The sequence below is a fragment of the Ambystoma mexicanum genome, chromosome 1p, assembly GCF_040938575.1.
Source record: "Ambystoma mexicanum isolate Mex_15411 chromosome 1p, UKY_AmexF1_1, whole genome shotgun sequence".
Taxonomy (NCBI): domain Eukaryota; kingdom Metazoa; phylum Chordata; class Amphibia; order Caudata; family Ambystomatidae; genus Ambystoma; species Ambystoma mexicanum.
The window spans coordinates 1,474,495,257-1,474,508,954 of NC_090921.1; the positions used below are offsets into that span (position 1 = coordinate 1,474,495,257).

Here is a 13,698-nt window from a genome sequence, read left to right on the forward strand (position 1 = left end):
TGTCTGTGTGAATGAGTTAGGCATTTTTTTTCCAAGGGAAGAAAACATCCCCCTACAACTGGCCTCCTGCTTATGCTTGAGTCAGAAACAAAACTCTCAGCTGGTCGGTTAGCTCAGTTGGTTAGAGCGTGGTGCTAATAATGGCAAGGTCACGGGTCCCCGTATTGGCCTCCTTGTCATTTTGGGAAATATTTCTGCAGAAGCATGAGATTGATGCAGAATTGGCACTCACAGCTTTAGAGTTACTAACACAAGATTGCTGTTTTGTTGGAAGCAGCTGTGCATACATGATCACGGGTCAGTACTGCTGCGGGACATAACCAATGTTGTTGTGAGGATAAGGGTTGTATTTGTGAATGAGTTAGGCATTTTCTTTCAAGGGAAGAAAGCTCCCCCCTGCAACTGTCCTCCCTCCTATGCTCCAGTCAGAAGGCATACTTTTTCTGACTGAGCATGGTGCTAATCACGCCAAGTTAGCGAATGTGATCCCAGTATTGGCCACTTTGTCAATTTGGGAAATATTTCTGCAGAAGCATGAGATTGATGCAGAATTCCCACCCACAGCTTTAGATTTACTATGACTAGTTTCCTGTTTTGTTGGAAGCAGCAGTCCATAAATGGTCACAGGTCAGTACTGCTGTGGGAAATGACCAATGAGATGCATTTAACCTTCTTTGTCCCAGTTCTACTTAAATGTGATGCAGGCTACAAGTCAGTTTGAAGATAATTGTCATATTCATGAATTTCCTTCAGATCACATGTAGTTTTTCTTTAGGTTGTTGTGAGGATAAGGGTTTTATGTGTGAATGAGTTAGGCATTTTTTTTCCAAGGGAAAAAGACTTTCAGCTGGCCGGTTAGCTCAGTTGGTTAGAGCGTGGTGCTAATAACGCCATGGTCACGGGTTGGATCCCCGTATTGGGCACTTTGTCATTTTGGGAAATATTTCTGCAGAAGCATGAGATTGATGCAGAATTGGCACTCACAGCTTTAGAGTTACTAACACAAGATTGCTGTTTTGTTGGTAGCAGCTGTGCATACATGGTCACGGGTCAGTACTGCTGCGGGACATAACCAATGTTGTTGTGAGGATAAGGGTTGTATTTGTGAATGAGTTAGGCATTTTCTTTCAAGGGAAGAAAACTACCCCCAGCAACTGGCCTCCCTCCTATGCTCCAGTCAGAAGGCATACTTTTTCTGACTGAGCATGGTGCTAATCACGCCAAGTCAGCGAATTTGATCCCAGTATTGGCCACTTTGTCAATTTGGGAAATATTTCTGCAGAAGCATGAGATTGATGCAGAATTCCCACCCACAGCTTTAGATTTACTATGACTAGTTTGCTGTTTTGTTGGAAGCAGCAGTCCATAAATGGTCACAGGTCAGTACTGCTGTGGGAAATGACCAATGAGATGCATTTAACCTTCTTTGTCCCAGTTCTACTTAAATGTGATACAGGCTACAAGTCAGTTTGAAGATAATTGTCATATTCGTGAATTTCCTTCAGATCACATGTAGTTTTTCTTTAGGTTGTTGTGAGGATAAAGGTTTTATGTGTGAATGAGTTAGGCATTTTTTTCCAAGGGAAGAAAAAATCCCCATGCAACTGGCCTCCCTCTTATGCTCCAGTCAGAAATATGCCTCTCAGCTGGCCGGTTAGCTCAGTTGGTTAGAGCGTGGTGCTAATAACGCCAAGGTCACAGGTTTGATCCCCGTATTGGTCACTTTGTCATTTTGGGAAATATTTCTGCAGAAGCATGAGATTGATGCAGAATTGGCACTCACAGCTCTAGAGTTACTAACACAAGATTGCTGTTTTGTTGGAAGCAGCTGTGCATACATAGTCACGGGTTAGTACTGCTGCGGACATAACCAATGTTGTTGTGAGGATAAGGGTTGCATTTGTGAATGAGTTAGGCATTTTCTTTCAAGGGAAGAAAACTCCCCCCTGCAACTGGCCTCCCTCCTATGCTCCAGTCAGAAGGCATACTTTTTCTGACTGAGCATGGTGCTAATCACGCCAAGTTAGCGAATTTGATCCCAGTATTGGCCACTTTGTCAATTTGGGAAATATTTCTGCAGAAGCATGAGATTGATGCAGAATTCCCACCCCCAACTTTAGATTTACTATGACCAGTTTGCTGTTTTGTTGGAAGCAGCAGTCCATAAATGGTCACAGGTCAGTACTGCTGTGGGAAATGACCAATGAGATGCATTTAACCTTCTTTGTCCCAGTTCTACTTAAATGTGATGCAGGCTACAAGTCAGTTTGAAGATAATTGTCATATTCATGAATTTCCTTCAGATCACATGTAGTTTTTCTTTAGGTTGTTGTGAGGATAAGGGTTTTATGTGTGAATGAGTTAGGCATTTTTTTTCCAAGGGAAGAAAAAATCCCTCTGCAACTGGCCTTCCTCTTATGCTCCAGTCAGAAACAGGACTCTCAGCTGGCCCGTTAGAGAGTGGTGCTAATAACGCCAAGGTCACGGGTTCGATCCCCGTATTGGCCACTTTGTCATTTTGGGAAATATTTCTGCAGAAGCATGAGATTGATGCAGAATTGGCACTCACAGCTTTAGAGTTACTAACACAAGAATGCTGTTTTGTTGGAAGCAGCTGTGCATACATAGTCACGGGTCAGTACTGCTGCGGACATAACCAATGTTGTTGTGAGGATAAGGGTTGTATTTGTGAATGAGTTAGGCATTTTCTTTCAAGGGAAGAAAACTCCCCCCTGCAACTGGCCTCCCTCCTATGCTCCAGTCAGAAGGCATACTTTTTCTGACTGAGCATGGTGCTAATCACGCCAAGTTAGCGAATTTGATCCCAGTATTGGCCACTTTGTCAATTTGGGAAATATTTCTGCAGAAGCATGAGATTGATGCAGAATTCCCACCCACAACTTTAGATTTACTATGACTAGTTTGCTGTTTTGTTGGAAGCAGCAGTCCATAAATGGTCACAGGTCAGTACTGCTGTGGGAAATGACCAATGAGATGCATTTAACCTTCTTTGTCCCAGTTCTACTTAAATGTGATGCAGGCTACAAGTCAGTTTGAAGATAATTGTCATATTCATGAATTTCATTCAGATCACATGTAGTTTTTCTTTAGGTTGTTGTGAGGATAAGGGTTTTATGTGTGAATGAGTTAGGCATTTTTTTTCCAAGGGAAGAAAAAATCCCCCTGCAACTGGCCTTCCTCTTATGCTCCAGTCAGAAACAGGACTCTCAGCTGGCCCGTTAGAGCGTGGTGTTAATAACGCCAAGGTCACGGGTTCGATCCCCGTATTGGCCACTTTGTCATTTTGGGAAATATTTCTGCAGAAGCATGAGATTGATGCAGAATTGGCACTCACAGCTTTAGAGTTACTAACACAAGATTGCTGTTTTGTTGGAAGCAGCTGTGCATACATAGTCACGGGTCAGTACTGCTGCGGACATAACCAATGTTGTTGTGAGGATAAGGGTTGTATTTGTGAATGAGTTAGGCATTTTCTTTCAAGGGAAGAAAACTCCCCCCTGCAACTGGCCTCCCTCCTATGCTCCAGTCAGAAGGCATACTTTTTCTGACTGAGCATGGTGCTAATCACGCCAAGTTAGCGAATTTGATCCCAGTATTGGCCACTTGGTCAATTTGGGAAATATTTCTGCAGAAGCATGAGATTGATGCAGAATTCCCACCCACAGCTTTAGATTTACTATGACTAGTTTGCTGTTTTGTTGGAAGCAGCAGTCCATAAATGGTCACAGGTCAGTACTGCTGTGGGAAATGACCAATGAGATGCATTTAACCTTCTTTGTCCCATTTCTACTTAAATGTGATGCAGGCTACAAGTCAGTTTGAAGATAATTGTCATATTCATGAATTTCCTTCAGATCACATGTAGTTTTTCTTTAGGTTGTTGTGAGGATAAGGGTTTTATGTGTGAATGAGTTAGGCATTTTTTTTCCAAGGGAAAAAGACTCTCAGCTGGCCGGTTAGCTCAGTAGGTTAGAGCGTGGTGCTAATAACGCCAAGGTCACGGGTTCGATCCCCGTATTGGCCACTTTGTCATTTTGGGAAATATTTCTGCAGAAGCATCAGACTGATGCAGAATTGGCACTCACAGCTTTAGAGGTACTAACACAAGATTGCTGTTTTGTTGGTAGCAGCTGTGCATACATGGTCACGGGTCAGTACTGCTGCGGGACATAACCAATGTTGTTGTGAGGATAAGGGTTGTATTTGTGAATGAGTTAGGCATTTTCTTTCAAGGGAAGAAAACTACCCCCTGCAACTGGCCTCCCTCCTATGCTCCAGTCAGAAGGCATACTTTTTCTGGCTGAGCATGGTGCTAATCACGCCAAGTCAGCGAATTTGATCCCAGTATTGGCCACTTTGTCAATTTGGGAAATATTTCTGCAGAAGCATGAGATTGATGCAGAATTCCCACCCACAGCTTTATATTTACTATGACTAGTTTGCTGTTTTGTTCGAAGCAGCAGTCCATAAATTGTCACAGGTCAGTACTGCTGTGGGAAATGACCAATGAGATGCATTTAACCTTCTTTGTCCCAGTTCTACTTAAATGTGATGCAGGCTACAAGTCAGTTTGAAGATAATTGTCATATTCGTGAATTTCCTTCAGATCACATGTAGTTTTTCTTTAGGTTGTTGTGAGGATAAGGGTTTTATGTGTGAATGAGTTAGGCATTTTTTTCCAAGGGAAGAAAAAATCCCCCTGCAACTGGCCTCCCTCTTATGCTCCAGTTAGAAATATGCCTCTCAGCTGGCCGGTTAGCTCAGTTGGTTAGAGCGTGGTGCTAATAACGCCAAGGTCACAGGTTCGATCCCCGTATTGGCCACTTTGTCATTTTGGGAAATATTTCTGCAGAAGCATGAGATTGATGCAGAATTGGCACTCACAGCTTTAGAGTTACTAACACAAGATTGCTGTTTTGTTGGAAGCAGTTGTGCATACATAGTCACGGGTCAGTACTGTTGCGGACATAACCAATGTTGTTGTGAGGATAAGGGTTGTATTTGTGAATGAGTTAGGCATTTTCTTTCAAGGGAAGAAAACTCCCCTCTGCAACTGGCCTCCCTCCTATGCTCCAGTCAGAAGGCATACTTTTTCTGACTGAGCATGGTGCTAATCACGCCAAGTTAGCGAATTTGATCCCAGTATTGGCCACTTTGTCAATTTGGGAAATATTTCTGCAGAAGCATGAGATTGATGCAGAATTGCCACCCACAACTTTAGATTTACTATGACTAGTTTACTGTTTTGTTGGAAGCAGCAGTCCATAAATGGTCACAGGTCAGTACTGCTGTGGGAAATGACCAATGAGATGCATTTAACCTTCTTTGTCCCAGTTCTACTTAAATGTGATGCAGGCTACAAGTCAGTTTGAAGATAATTGTCATATTCATGAATTTCCTTCAGATCACATGTAGTTTTTCTTTAGGTTGTTGTGAGGATAAGGGTTTTATGTGTGAATGACTTAGGCATTTTTTTTCCAAGGGAAGAAAAAATCCCCCTGCAACTGGCCTCCCTCTTATGCTCCAGTCAGAAACAGGACTCTCAGCTGGCCGGTTAGAGCGTGGTGCTAATAACGCCAAGGTCACGGGTTAGATCCTCGTATTGGCCACTTTGTCATTTTGGGAAATATTTCTGCAGAAGCATGAGATTGATGCAGAATTGGCACTCACAGCTTTAGAGTTACTAACACAAGATTGCTGTTTTGTTGGAAGCAGCTGTGCATACATAGTCACGGGTCAGTACTGCTGCGGACATAACCAATGTTGTTGTGAGGATAAGGGTTGTATTTGTGAACGAGTTAGGCATTTTCTTTCAAGGGAAGAAAACTCCCCCCTGCAACTGGCCTCCCTCCTATGCTCCAGTCAGAAGGCATACTTTTTCTGACTGAGCATGGTGCTAATCACGCCAAGTTAGCGAATTTGATCCCAGTATTGGCCACTTTGTCAATTTGGGAAATATTTCTGCAGAAGCATGAGATTGATGCAGAATTCCCACCCACAGCTTTAGATTTACTATGACTAGTTTGCTGTTTTGTTGGAAGCAGCAGTCCATAAATGGTCACAGGTCAGTACTGCTGTGGGAAATGACCAATGAGATGCATTTAACCTTCTTTGTCCCAGTTCTACTTAAATGTGATGCAGGCTACAAGTCAGTTTGAAGATAATTGTCATATTCATGAATTTCCTTCAGATCACATGTAGTTTTTCTTTAGGTTGTTGTGAGGATAAGGGTTTTATGTGTGAATGAGTTAGGCATTTTTTTTCCAAGGGAAAAAGACTTTCAGCTGGCCGGTTAGCTCAGTTGGTTAGAGCGTGGTGCTAATAACGCCAAGGTCACGGGTTGGATCCCCGTATTGGCCACTTTGTCATTTTGGGAAATATTTCTGCAGAAGCATGAGATTGATGCAGAATTGGCACTCACAGCTTTAGAGTTACTAACACAAGATTGCTGTTTTGTTGGTAGCAGCTGTGCATACATGGTCACGGGTCAGTACTGCTGCGGGACATAACCAATGTTGTTGTGAGGATAAGGGTTGTATTTGTGAATGAGTTAGGCATTTTCTTTCAAGGGAAGAAAACTACCCCCAGCAACTGGCCTCCCTCCTATGCTCCAGTCAGAAGGCATACTTTTTCTGACTGAGCATGGTGCTAATCACGCCAAGTCAGCAAATTTGATCCCAGTATTGGCCACTTTGTCAATTTGGGAAATATTTCTGCAGAAGCATGAGATTGATGCAGCATTCCCACCCACAGCTTTAGATTTACTATGACTAGTTTGCTGTTTTGTTGGAAGCAGCAGTCCATAAATGGTCACAGGTCAGTACTGCTGTGGGAAATGACCAATGAGATGCATTTAACCTTCTTTGTCCCAGTTCTACTTAAATGTGATGCAGGCTACAAGTCAGTTTGAAGATAATTGTCATATTCGTGAATTTCCTTCAGATCACATGTAGTTTTTCTTTAGGTTGTTGTGAGGATAAGGGTTTTATGTGTTAATGAGTTAGGCATTTTTTTCCAAGGGAAGAAAAAATCCCCCTGCAACTGGCCTCCCTCTTATGCTCCAGTCAGAAATATGCCTCTCAGCTGGCCGGTTAACTCAGTTGGTTAGAGCGTGGTGATAATCACGCCAAGTTCACAGGTTTGATCCCCGTATTGGCCACTTTGTCATTTTGGGAAATATTTCTGCAGAAGCATGAGATTGATGCAGAATTGGCACTCACAGCTTTAGAGTTACTAACACAAGATTGCTGTTTTGTTGGTAGCAGCTGTGCATACATGGTCACGGGTCAGTACTGCTGCGGGACATAACCAATGTTGTTGTGAGGATAAGGGTTGTATTTGTGAATGAGTTAGGCATTTTCTTTCAAGGGAAGAAAACTCCCCCCTGCAACTGGCCTCCCTCCTATGCTCCAGTCAGAAGGCATACTTTTTCTGACTGAGCATGGTGCTAATCACGCCAAGTTAGCGAATTTGATCCCAGTATTGGCCACTTTGTCAATTTGGGAAATATTTCTGCAGAAGCATGAGATTGATGCAGAATTCCCACCCACAACTTTAGATTTACTATGACCAGTTTGCTGTTTTGTTGGAAGCAGCAGTCCATAAATGGTCACAGGTCAGTACTGCTGTGGGAAATGACCAATGAGATGCATTTAACCTTCTTTGTCCCAGTTCTACTTAAATGTGATGCAGGCTACAAGTCAGTTTGAAGATAATTGTCATATTCATGAATTTCCTTCAGATCACATGTAGTTTTTCTTTAGGTTGTTGTGAGGATAAGGGTTTTATGTGTGAATGAGTTAGGCATTTTTTTTCCAAGGGAAGAAAAAATCCCCCTGCAACTGGCCTTCCTCTTATGCTCCAGTCAGAAACAGGACTCTCAGCTGGCCCGTTAGAGCGTGGTGCTAATAACGCCAAGGTCACGGGTTCGATCCCCGTATTGGCCACTTTGTCATTTTGGGAAATATTTCTGCAGAAGCATGAGATTGATGCAGAATTGGCACTCACAGCTTTAGAGTTACTAACACAAGATTGCTGTTTTGTTGGAAGCAGCTGTGCATACATAGTCACAGGTCAGTACTGCTGCGGACATAACCAATGTTGTTGTGAGGATAAGGGTTGTATTTGTGAATGAGTTAGGCATTTTCTTTCAAGGGAAGAAAACTCCCCCCTGCAACTGGCCTCCCTCCTATGCTCCAGTCAGAAGGCATACTTTTTCTGACTGAGCATGGTGCTAATCACGCCAAGTTAGCGAATTTGATCCCAGTATTGGCCACTTTGTCAATTTGGGAAATATTTCTGCAGAAGCATGAGATTGATGCAGAATTCCCACCCACAGCTTTAGATTTACTATGACTAGTTTGCTGTTTTGTTGGAAGCAGCAGTCCATAAATGGTCACAGGTCAGTACTGCTGTGGGAAATGACCAATGAGATGCATTTAACCTTCTTTGTCCCAGTTCTACTTAAATGTGATGCAGGCTACAAGTCAGTTTGAAGATAATTGTCATATTCATGAATTTCCTTCAGATCACATGTAGTTTTTCTTTAGGTTGTTGTGAGGATAAGGGTTTTATGTGTGAATGAGTTAGGCATTTTTTTTCCAAGGGAAAAAGACTCTCAGCTGGCCGGTTAGCTCAGTAGGTTAGAGCGTGGTGCTAATAACGCCAAGGTCACGGGTTCGATCCCCGTATTGGCCACTTTGTCATTTTGGGAAATATTTCTGCAGAAGCATCAGATTGATGCAGAATTGGCACTCACAGCTTTAGAGGTACTAACACAAGATTGCTGTTTTGTTGGTAGCAGCTGTGCATACATGGTCACGGGTCAGTACTGCTGCGGGACATAACCAATGTTGTTGTGAGGATAAGGGTTGTATTTGTGAATGAGTTAGGCATTTTCTTTCAAGGGAAGAAAACTACCCCCTGCAACTGGCCTCCCTCCTATGCTCCAGTCAGAAGGCATACTTTTTCTGACTGAGCATGGTGCTAATCACGCCAAGTCAGCGAATTTGATCCCAGTATTGGCCACTTTGTCAATTTGGGAAATATTTCTGCAGAAGCATGAGATTGATGCAGAATTCCCACCCACAGCTTTAGATTTACTATGACTAGTTTGCTGTTTTGTTGGAAGCAGCAGTCCATAAATGGTCACAGGTCAGTACTGCTGTGGGAAATGACCAATGAGATGCATTTAACCTTCTTTGTCCCAGTTCTACTTAAATGTGATGCAGGCTACAAGTCAGTTTGAAGATAATTGTCATATTCGTGAATTTCCTTCAGATCACATGTAGTTTTTCTTTAGGTTGTTGTGAGGATAAGGGTTTTATGTGTGAATGAGTTAGGCATTTTTTTCCAAGGGAAGAAAAAATCCCCCTGCAACTGGCCTCCCTCTTATGCTCCAGTCAGAAATATGCCTCTCAGCTGGCCGGTTAGCTCAGTTGGTTAGAGCGTGGTGCTAATAACGCCAAGGTCACAGGTTCGATCCCCGTATTGGCCACTTTGTCATTTTGGGAAATATTTCTGCAGAAGCATGAGATTGATGCAGAATTGGCACTCACAGCTTTAGAGTTACTAACACAAGATTGCTGTTTTGTTGGAAGCAGTTGTGCATACATAGTCACGGGTCAGTACTGTTGCGGACATAACCAATGTTGTTGTGAGGATAAGGGTTGTATTTGTGAATGAGTTAGGCATTTTCTTTCAAGGGAAGAAAACTCCCCTCTGCAACTGGCCTCCCTCCTATGCTCCAGTCAGAAGGCATACTTTTTCTGACTGAGCATGGTGCTAATCACGCCAAGTTAGCGAATTTGATCCCAGTATTGGCCACTTTGTCAATTTGGGAAATATTTCTGCAGAAGCATGAGATTGATGCAGAATTGCCACCCACAACTTTAGATTTACTATGACTAGTTTACTGTTTTGTTGGAAGCAGCAGTCCATAAATGGTCACAGGTCAGTACTGCTGTGGGAAATGACCAATGAGATGCATTTAACCTTCTTTGTCCCAGTTCTACTTAAATGTGATGCAGGCTACAAGTCAGTTTGAAGATAATTGTCATATTCATGAATTTCCTTCAGATCACATGTAGTTTTTCTTTAGGTTGTTGTGAGGATAAGGGCTTTATGTGTGAATGACTTAGGCATTTTTTTTCCAAGGGAAGAAAAAATCCCCCTGCAACTGGCCTCCCTCTTATGCTCCAGTCAGAAACAGGACTCTCAGCTGGCCGGTTAGAGCGTGGTGCTAATAACGCCAAGGTCACGGGTTGGATCCCCGTATTGGCCACTTTGTCATTTTGGGAAATATTTCTGCAGAAGCATGAGATTGATGCAGAATTGGCACTCACAGCTTTAGAGTTACTAACACAAGATTGCTGTTTTGTTGGTAGCAGCTGTGCATACATGGTCACGGGTCAGTACTGCTGCGGGACATAACCAATGTTGTTGTGAGGATAAGGGTTGTATTTGTGAATGAGTTAGGCATTTTCTTTCAAGGGAAGAAAACTACCCCCAGCAACTGGCCTCCCTCCTATGCTCCAGTCAGAAGGCATACTTTTTCTGACTGAGCATGGTGCTAATCACGCCAAGTCAGCGAATTTGATCCCAGTATTGGCCACTTTGTCAATTTGGGAAATATTTCTGCAGAAGCATGAGATTGATGCAGCATTCCCACCCACAGCTTTAGATTTACTATGACTAGTTTGCTGTTTTGTTGGAAGCAGCAGTCCATAAATGGTCACAGGTCAGTACTGCTGTGGGAAATGACCAATGAGATGCATTTAACCTTCTTTGTCCCAGTTCTACTTAAATGTGATGCAGGCTACAAGTCAGTTTGAAGATAATTGTCATATTCATGAATTTCCTTCAGATCACATGTAGTTTTTCTTTAGGTTGTTGTGAGGATAAGGGTTTTATGTGTGAATGAGTTAGGCATTTTTTTTCCAAGGGAAAAAGACTCTCAGCTGGCCGGTTAGCTCAGTAGGTTAGAGCGTGGTGCTAATAACGCCAAGGTCACGGGTTCGATCCCCGTATTGGCCACTTTGTCTTTTTGGGAAATATTTCTGCAGAAGGATGAGATTGATGCAGAATTGGCACTCACAGCTTTAGAGTTACTAACACAAGATTGCTGTTTTGTTGGAAGCAGCTGTGCATACATAGTCACGGGTCAGTACTGCTGCGGACATAACCAATGTTGTTGTGAGGATAAGGGTTGTATTTGTGAATGAGTTAGGCATTTTCTTTCAAGGGAAGAAAACTCCCCCCTGCAACTGGCCTCCCTCCTATGCTCCAGTCAGAAGGCATACTTTTTCTGACTGAGCATGGTGCTAATCACGCCAAGTTAGCGAATTTGATCCCAGTATTGGCCACTTTGTCAATTTGGGAAATATTTCTGCAGAAGCATGAGATTGATGCAGAATTCCCACCCACAGCTTTAGATTTACTATGACTAGTTTGCTGTTTTGTTGGAAGCAGCAGTCCATAAATGGTCACAGGTCAGTACTGCTGTGGGAAATGACCAATGAGATGCATTTAACCTTCTTTGTCCCAGTTCTACTTAAATGTGATGCAGGCTACAAGTCAGTTTGAAGATAATTGTCATATTCATGAATTTCCTTCAGATCACATGTAGTTTTTCTTTAGGTTGTTGTGAGGATAAGGGTTTTATGTGTGAATGAGTTAGGCATTTTTTTTCCAAGGGAAAAAGACTTTCAGCTGGCCGGTTAGCTCAGTTGGTTAGAGCGTGGTGCTAATAACGCCAAGGTCACAGGTTCGATCCCCGTATTGGCCACTTTGTCATTTTGGGAAATATTTCTGCAGAAGCATGAGATTGATGCAGAATTGGCACTCACAGCTTTAGAGTTACTAACACAAGATTGCTGTTTTGTTGGAAGCAGTTGTGCATACATAGTCACGGGTCAGTACTGTTGCGGACATAACCAATGTTGTTGTGAGGATAAGGGTTGTATTTGTGAATGAGTTAGGCATTTTCTTTCAAGGGAAGAAAACTCCCCTCTGCAACTGGCCTCCCTCCTATGCTCCAGTCAGAAGGCATACTTTTTCTGACTGAGCATGGTGCTAATCACGCCAAGTTAGCGAATTTGATCCCAGTATTGGCCACTTTGTCAATTTGGGAAATATTTCTGCAGAAGCATGAGATTGATGCAGAATTGCCACCCACAACTTTAGATTTACTATGACTAGTTTACTGTTTTGTTGGAAGCAGCAGTCCATAAATGGTCACAGGTCAGTACTGCTGTGGGAAATGACCAATGAGATGCATTTAACCTTCTTTGTCCCAGTTCTACTTAAATGTGATGCAGGCTACAAGTCAGTTTGAAGATAATTGTCATATTCATGAATTTCCTTCAGATCACATGTAGTTTTTCTTTAGGTTGTTGTGAGGATAAGGGCTTTATGTGTGAATGACTTAGGCATTTTTTTTCCAAGGGAAGAAAAAATCCCCCTGCAACTGGCCTCCCTCTTATGCTCCAGTCAGAAACAGGACTCTCAGCTGGCCGGTTAGAGCGTGGTGCTAATAACGCCAAGGTCACGGGTTGGATCCCCGTATTGGCCACTTTGTCATTTTGGGAAATATTTCTGCAGAAGCATGAGATTGATGCAGAATTGGCACTCACAGCTTTAGAGTTACTAACACAAGATTGCTGTTTTGTTGGTAGCAGCTGTGCATACATGGTCACGGGTCAGTACTGCTGCGGGACATAACCAATGTTGTTGTGAGGATAAGGGTTGTATTTGTGAATGAGTTAGGCATTTTCTTTCAAGGGAAGAAAACTATCCCCAGCAACTGGCCTCCCTCCTATGCTCCAGTCAGAAGGCATACTTTTTCTGACTGAGCATGGTGCTAATCACGCCAAGTCAGCGAATTTGATCCCAGTATTGGCCACTTTGTCAATTTGGGAAATATTTCTGCAGAAGCATGAGATTGATGCAGCATTCCCACCCACAGCTTTAGATTTACTATGACTAGTTTGCTGTTTTGTTGGAAGCAGCAGTCCATAAATGGTCACAGGTCAGTACTGCTGTGGGAAATGACCAATGAGATGCATTTAACCTTCTTTGTCCCAGTTCTACTTAAATGTGATGCAGGCTACAAGTCAGTTTGAAGATAATTGTCATATTCATGAATTTCCTTCAGATCACATGTAGTTTTTCTTTAGGTTGTTGTGAGGATAAGGGTTTTATGTGTGAATGAGTTAGGCATTTTTTTTCCAAGGGAAAAAGACTCTCAGCTGGCCGGTTAGCTCAGTAGGTTAGAGCGTGGTGCTAATAACGCCAAGGTCACGGGTTCGATCCCCGTATTGGCCACTTTGTCTTTTTGGGAAATATTTCTGCAGAAGGATGAGATTGATGCAGAATTGGCACTCACAGCTTTAGAGTTACTAACACAAGATTGCTGTTTTGTTGGAAGCAGCTGTGCATACATAGTCACGGGTCAGTACTGCTGCGGACATAACCAATGTTGTTGTGAGGATAAGGGTTGTATTTGTGAATGAGTTAGGCATTTTCTTTCAAGGGAAGAAAACTCCCCCCTGCAACTGGCCTCCCTCCTATGCTCCAGTCAGAAGGCATACTTTTTCTGACTGAGCATGGTGCTAATCACGCCAAGTTAGCGAATTTGATCCCAGTATTGGCCACTTTGTCAATTTGGGAAATATTTCT

The 13,698-nt window shown here is 42.8% G+C and overlaps 8 non-coding genes across 8 annotated transcripts; all 8 read left to right on the forward strand.

Annotated features, from left to right (window-relative positions):
* Positions 1 to 3,971: 3,971 nt before the first annotated feature.
* TRNAI-AAU (transfer RNA isoleucine (anticodon AAU)) lies at positions 3,972 to 4,045 on the forward strand. The gene has a single exon. It is a non-coding gene; the product is annotated as a tRNA-Ile (tRNA).
* Positions 4,046 to 4,770: 725 nt separating this feature from the next.
* TRNAI-AAU (transfer RNA isoleucine (anticodon AAU)) lies at positions 4,771 to 4,844 on the forward strand. Its single transcript has one exon. It is a non-coding gene; the product is annotated as a tRNA-Ile (tRNA).
* Positions 4,845 to 6,307: 1,463 nt separating this feature from the next.
* TRNAI-AAU (transfer RNA isoleucine (anticodon AAU)) lies at positions 6,308 to 6,381 on the forward strand. Its single transcript has one exon. It is a non-coding gene; the product is annotated as a tRNA-Ile (tRNA).
* A 2,263-nt stretch (positions 6,382 to 8,644) lies between these two features.
* TRNAI-AAU (transfer RNA isoleucine (anticodon AAU)) lies at positions 8,645 to 8,718 on the forward strand. The gene has a single exon. It is a non-coding gene; the product is annotated as a tRNA-Ile (tRNA).
* A 725-nt stretch (positions 8,719 to 9,443) lies between these two features.
* On the forward strand, positions 9,444 to 9,517 carry TRNAI-AAU (transfer RNA isoleucine (anticodon AAU)). Its single transcript has one exon. It is a non-coding gene; the product is annotated as a tRNA-Ile (tRNA).
* Positions 9,518 to 10,981: 1,464 nt separating this feature from the next.
* Positions 10,982 to 11,055, forward strand: TRNAI-AAU (transfer RNA isoleucine (anticodon AAU)). Its single transcript has one exon. It is a non-coding gene; the product is annotated as a tRNA-Ile (tRNA).
* A 677-nt stretch (positions 11,056 to 11,732) lies between these two features.
* Positions 11,733 to 11,806, forward strand: TRNAI-AAU (transfer RNA isoleucine (anticodon AAU)). The gene has a single exon. It is a non-coding gene; the product is annotated as a tRNA-Ile (tRNA).
* Positions 11,807 to 13,270: 1,464 nt separating this feature from the next.
* On the forward strand, positions 13,271 to 13,344 carry TRNAI-AAU (transfer RNA isoleucine (anticodon AAU)). Its single transcript has one exon. It is a non-coding gene; the product is annotated as a tRNA-Ile (tRNA).
* The last annotated feature ends 354 nt before the right edge of the window (positions 13,345 to 13,698 follow it).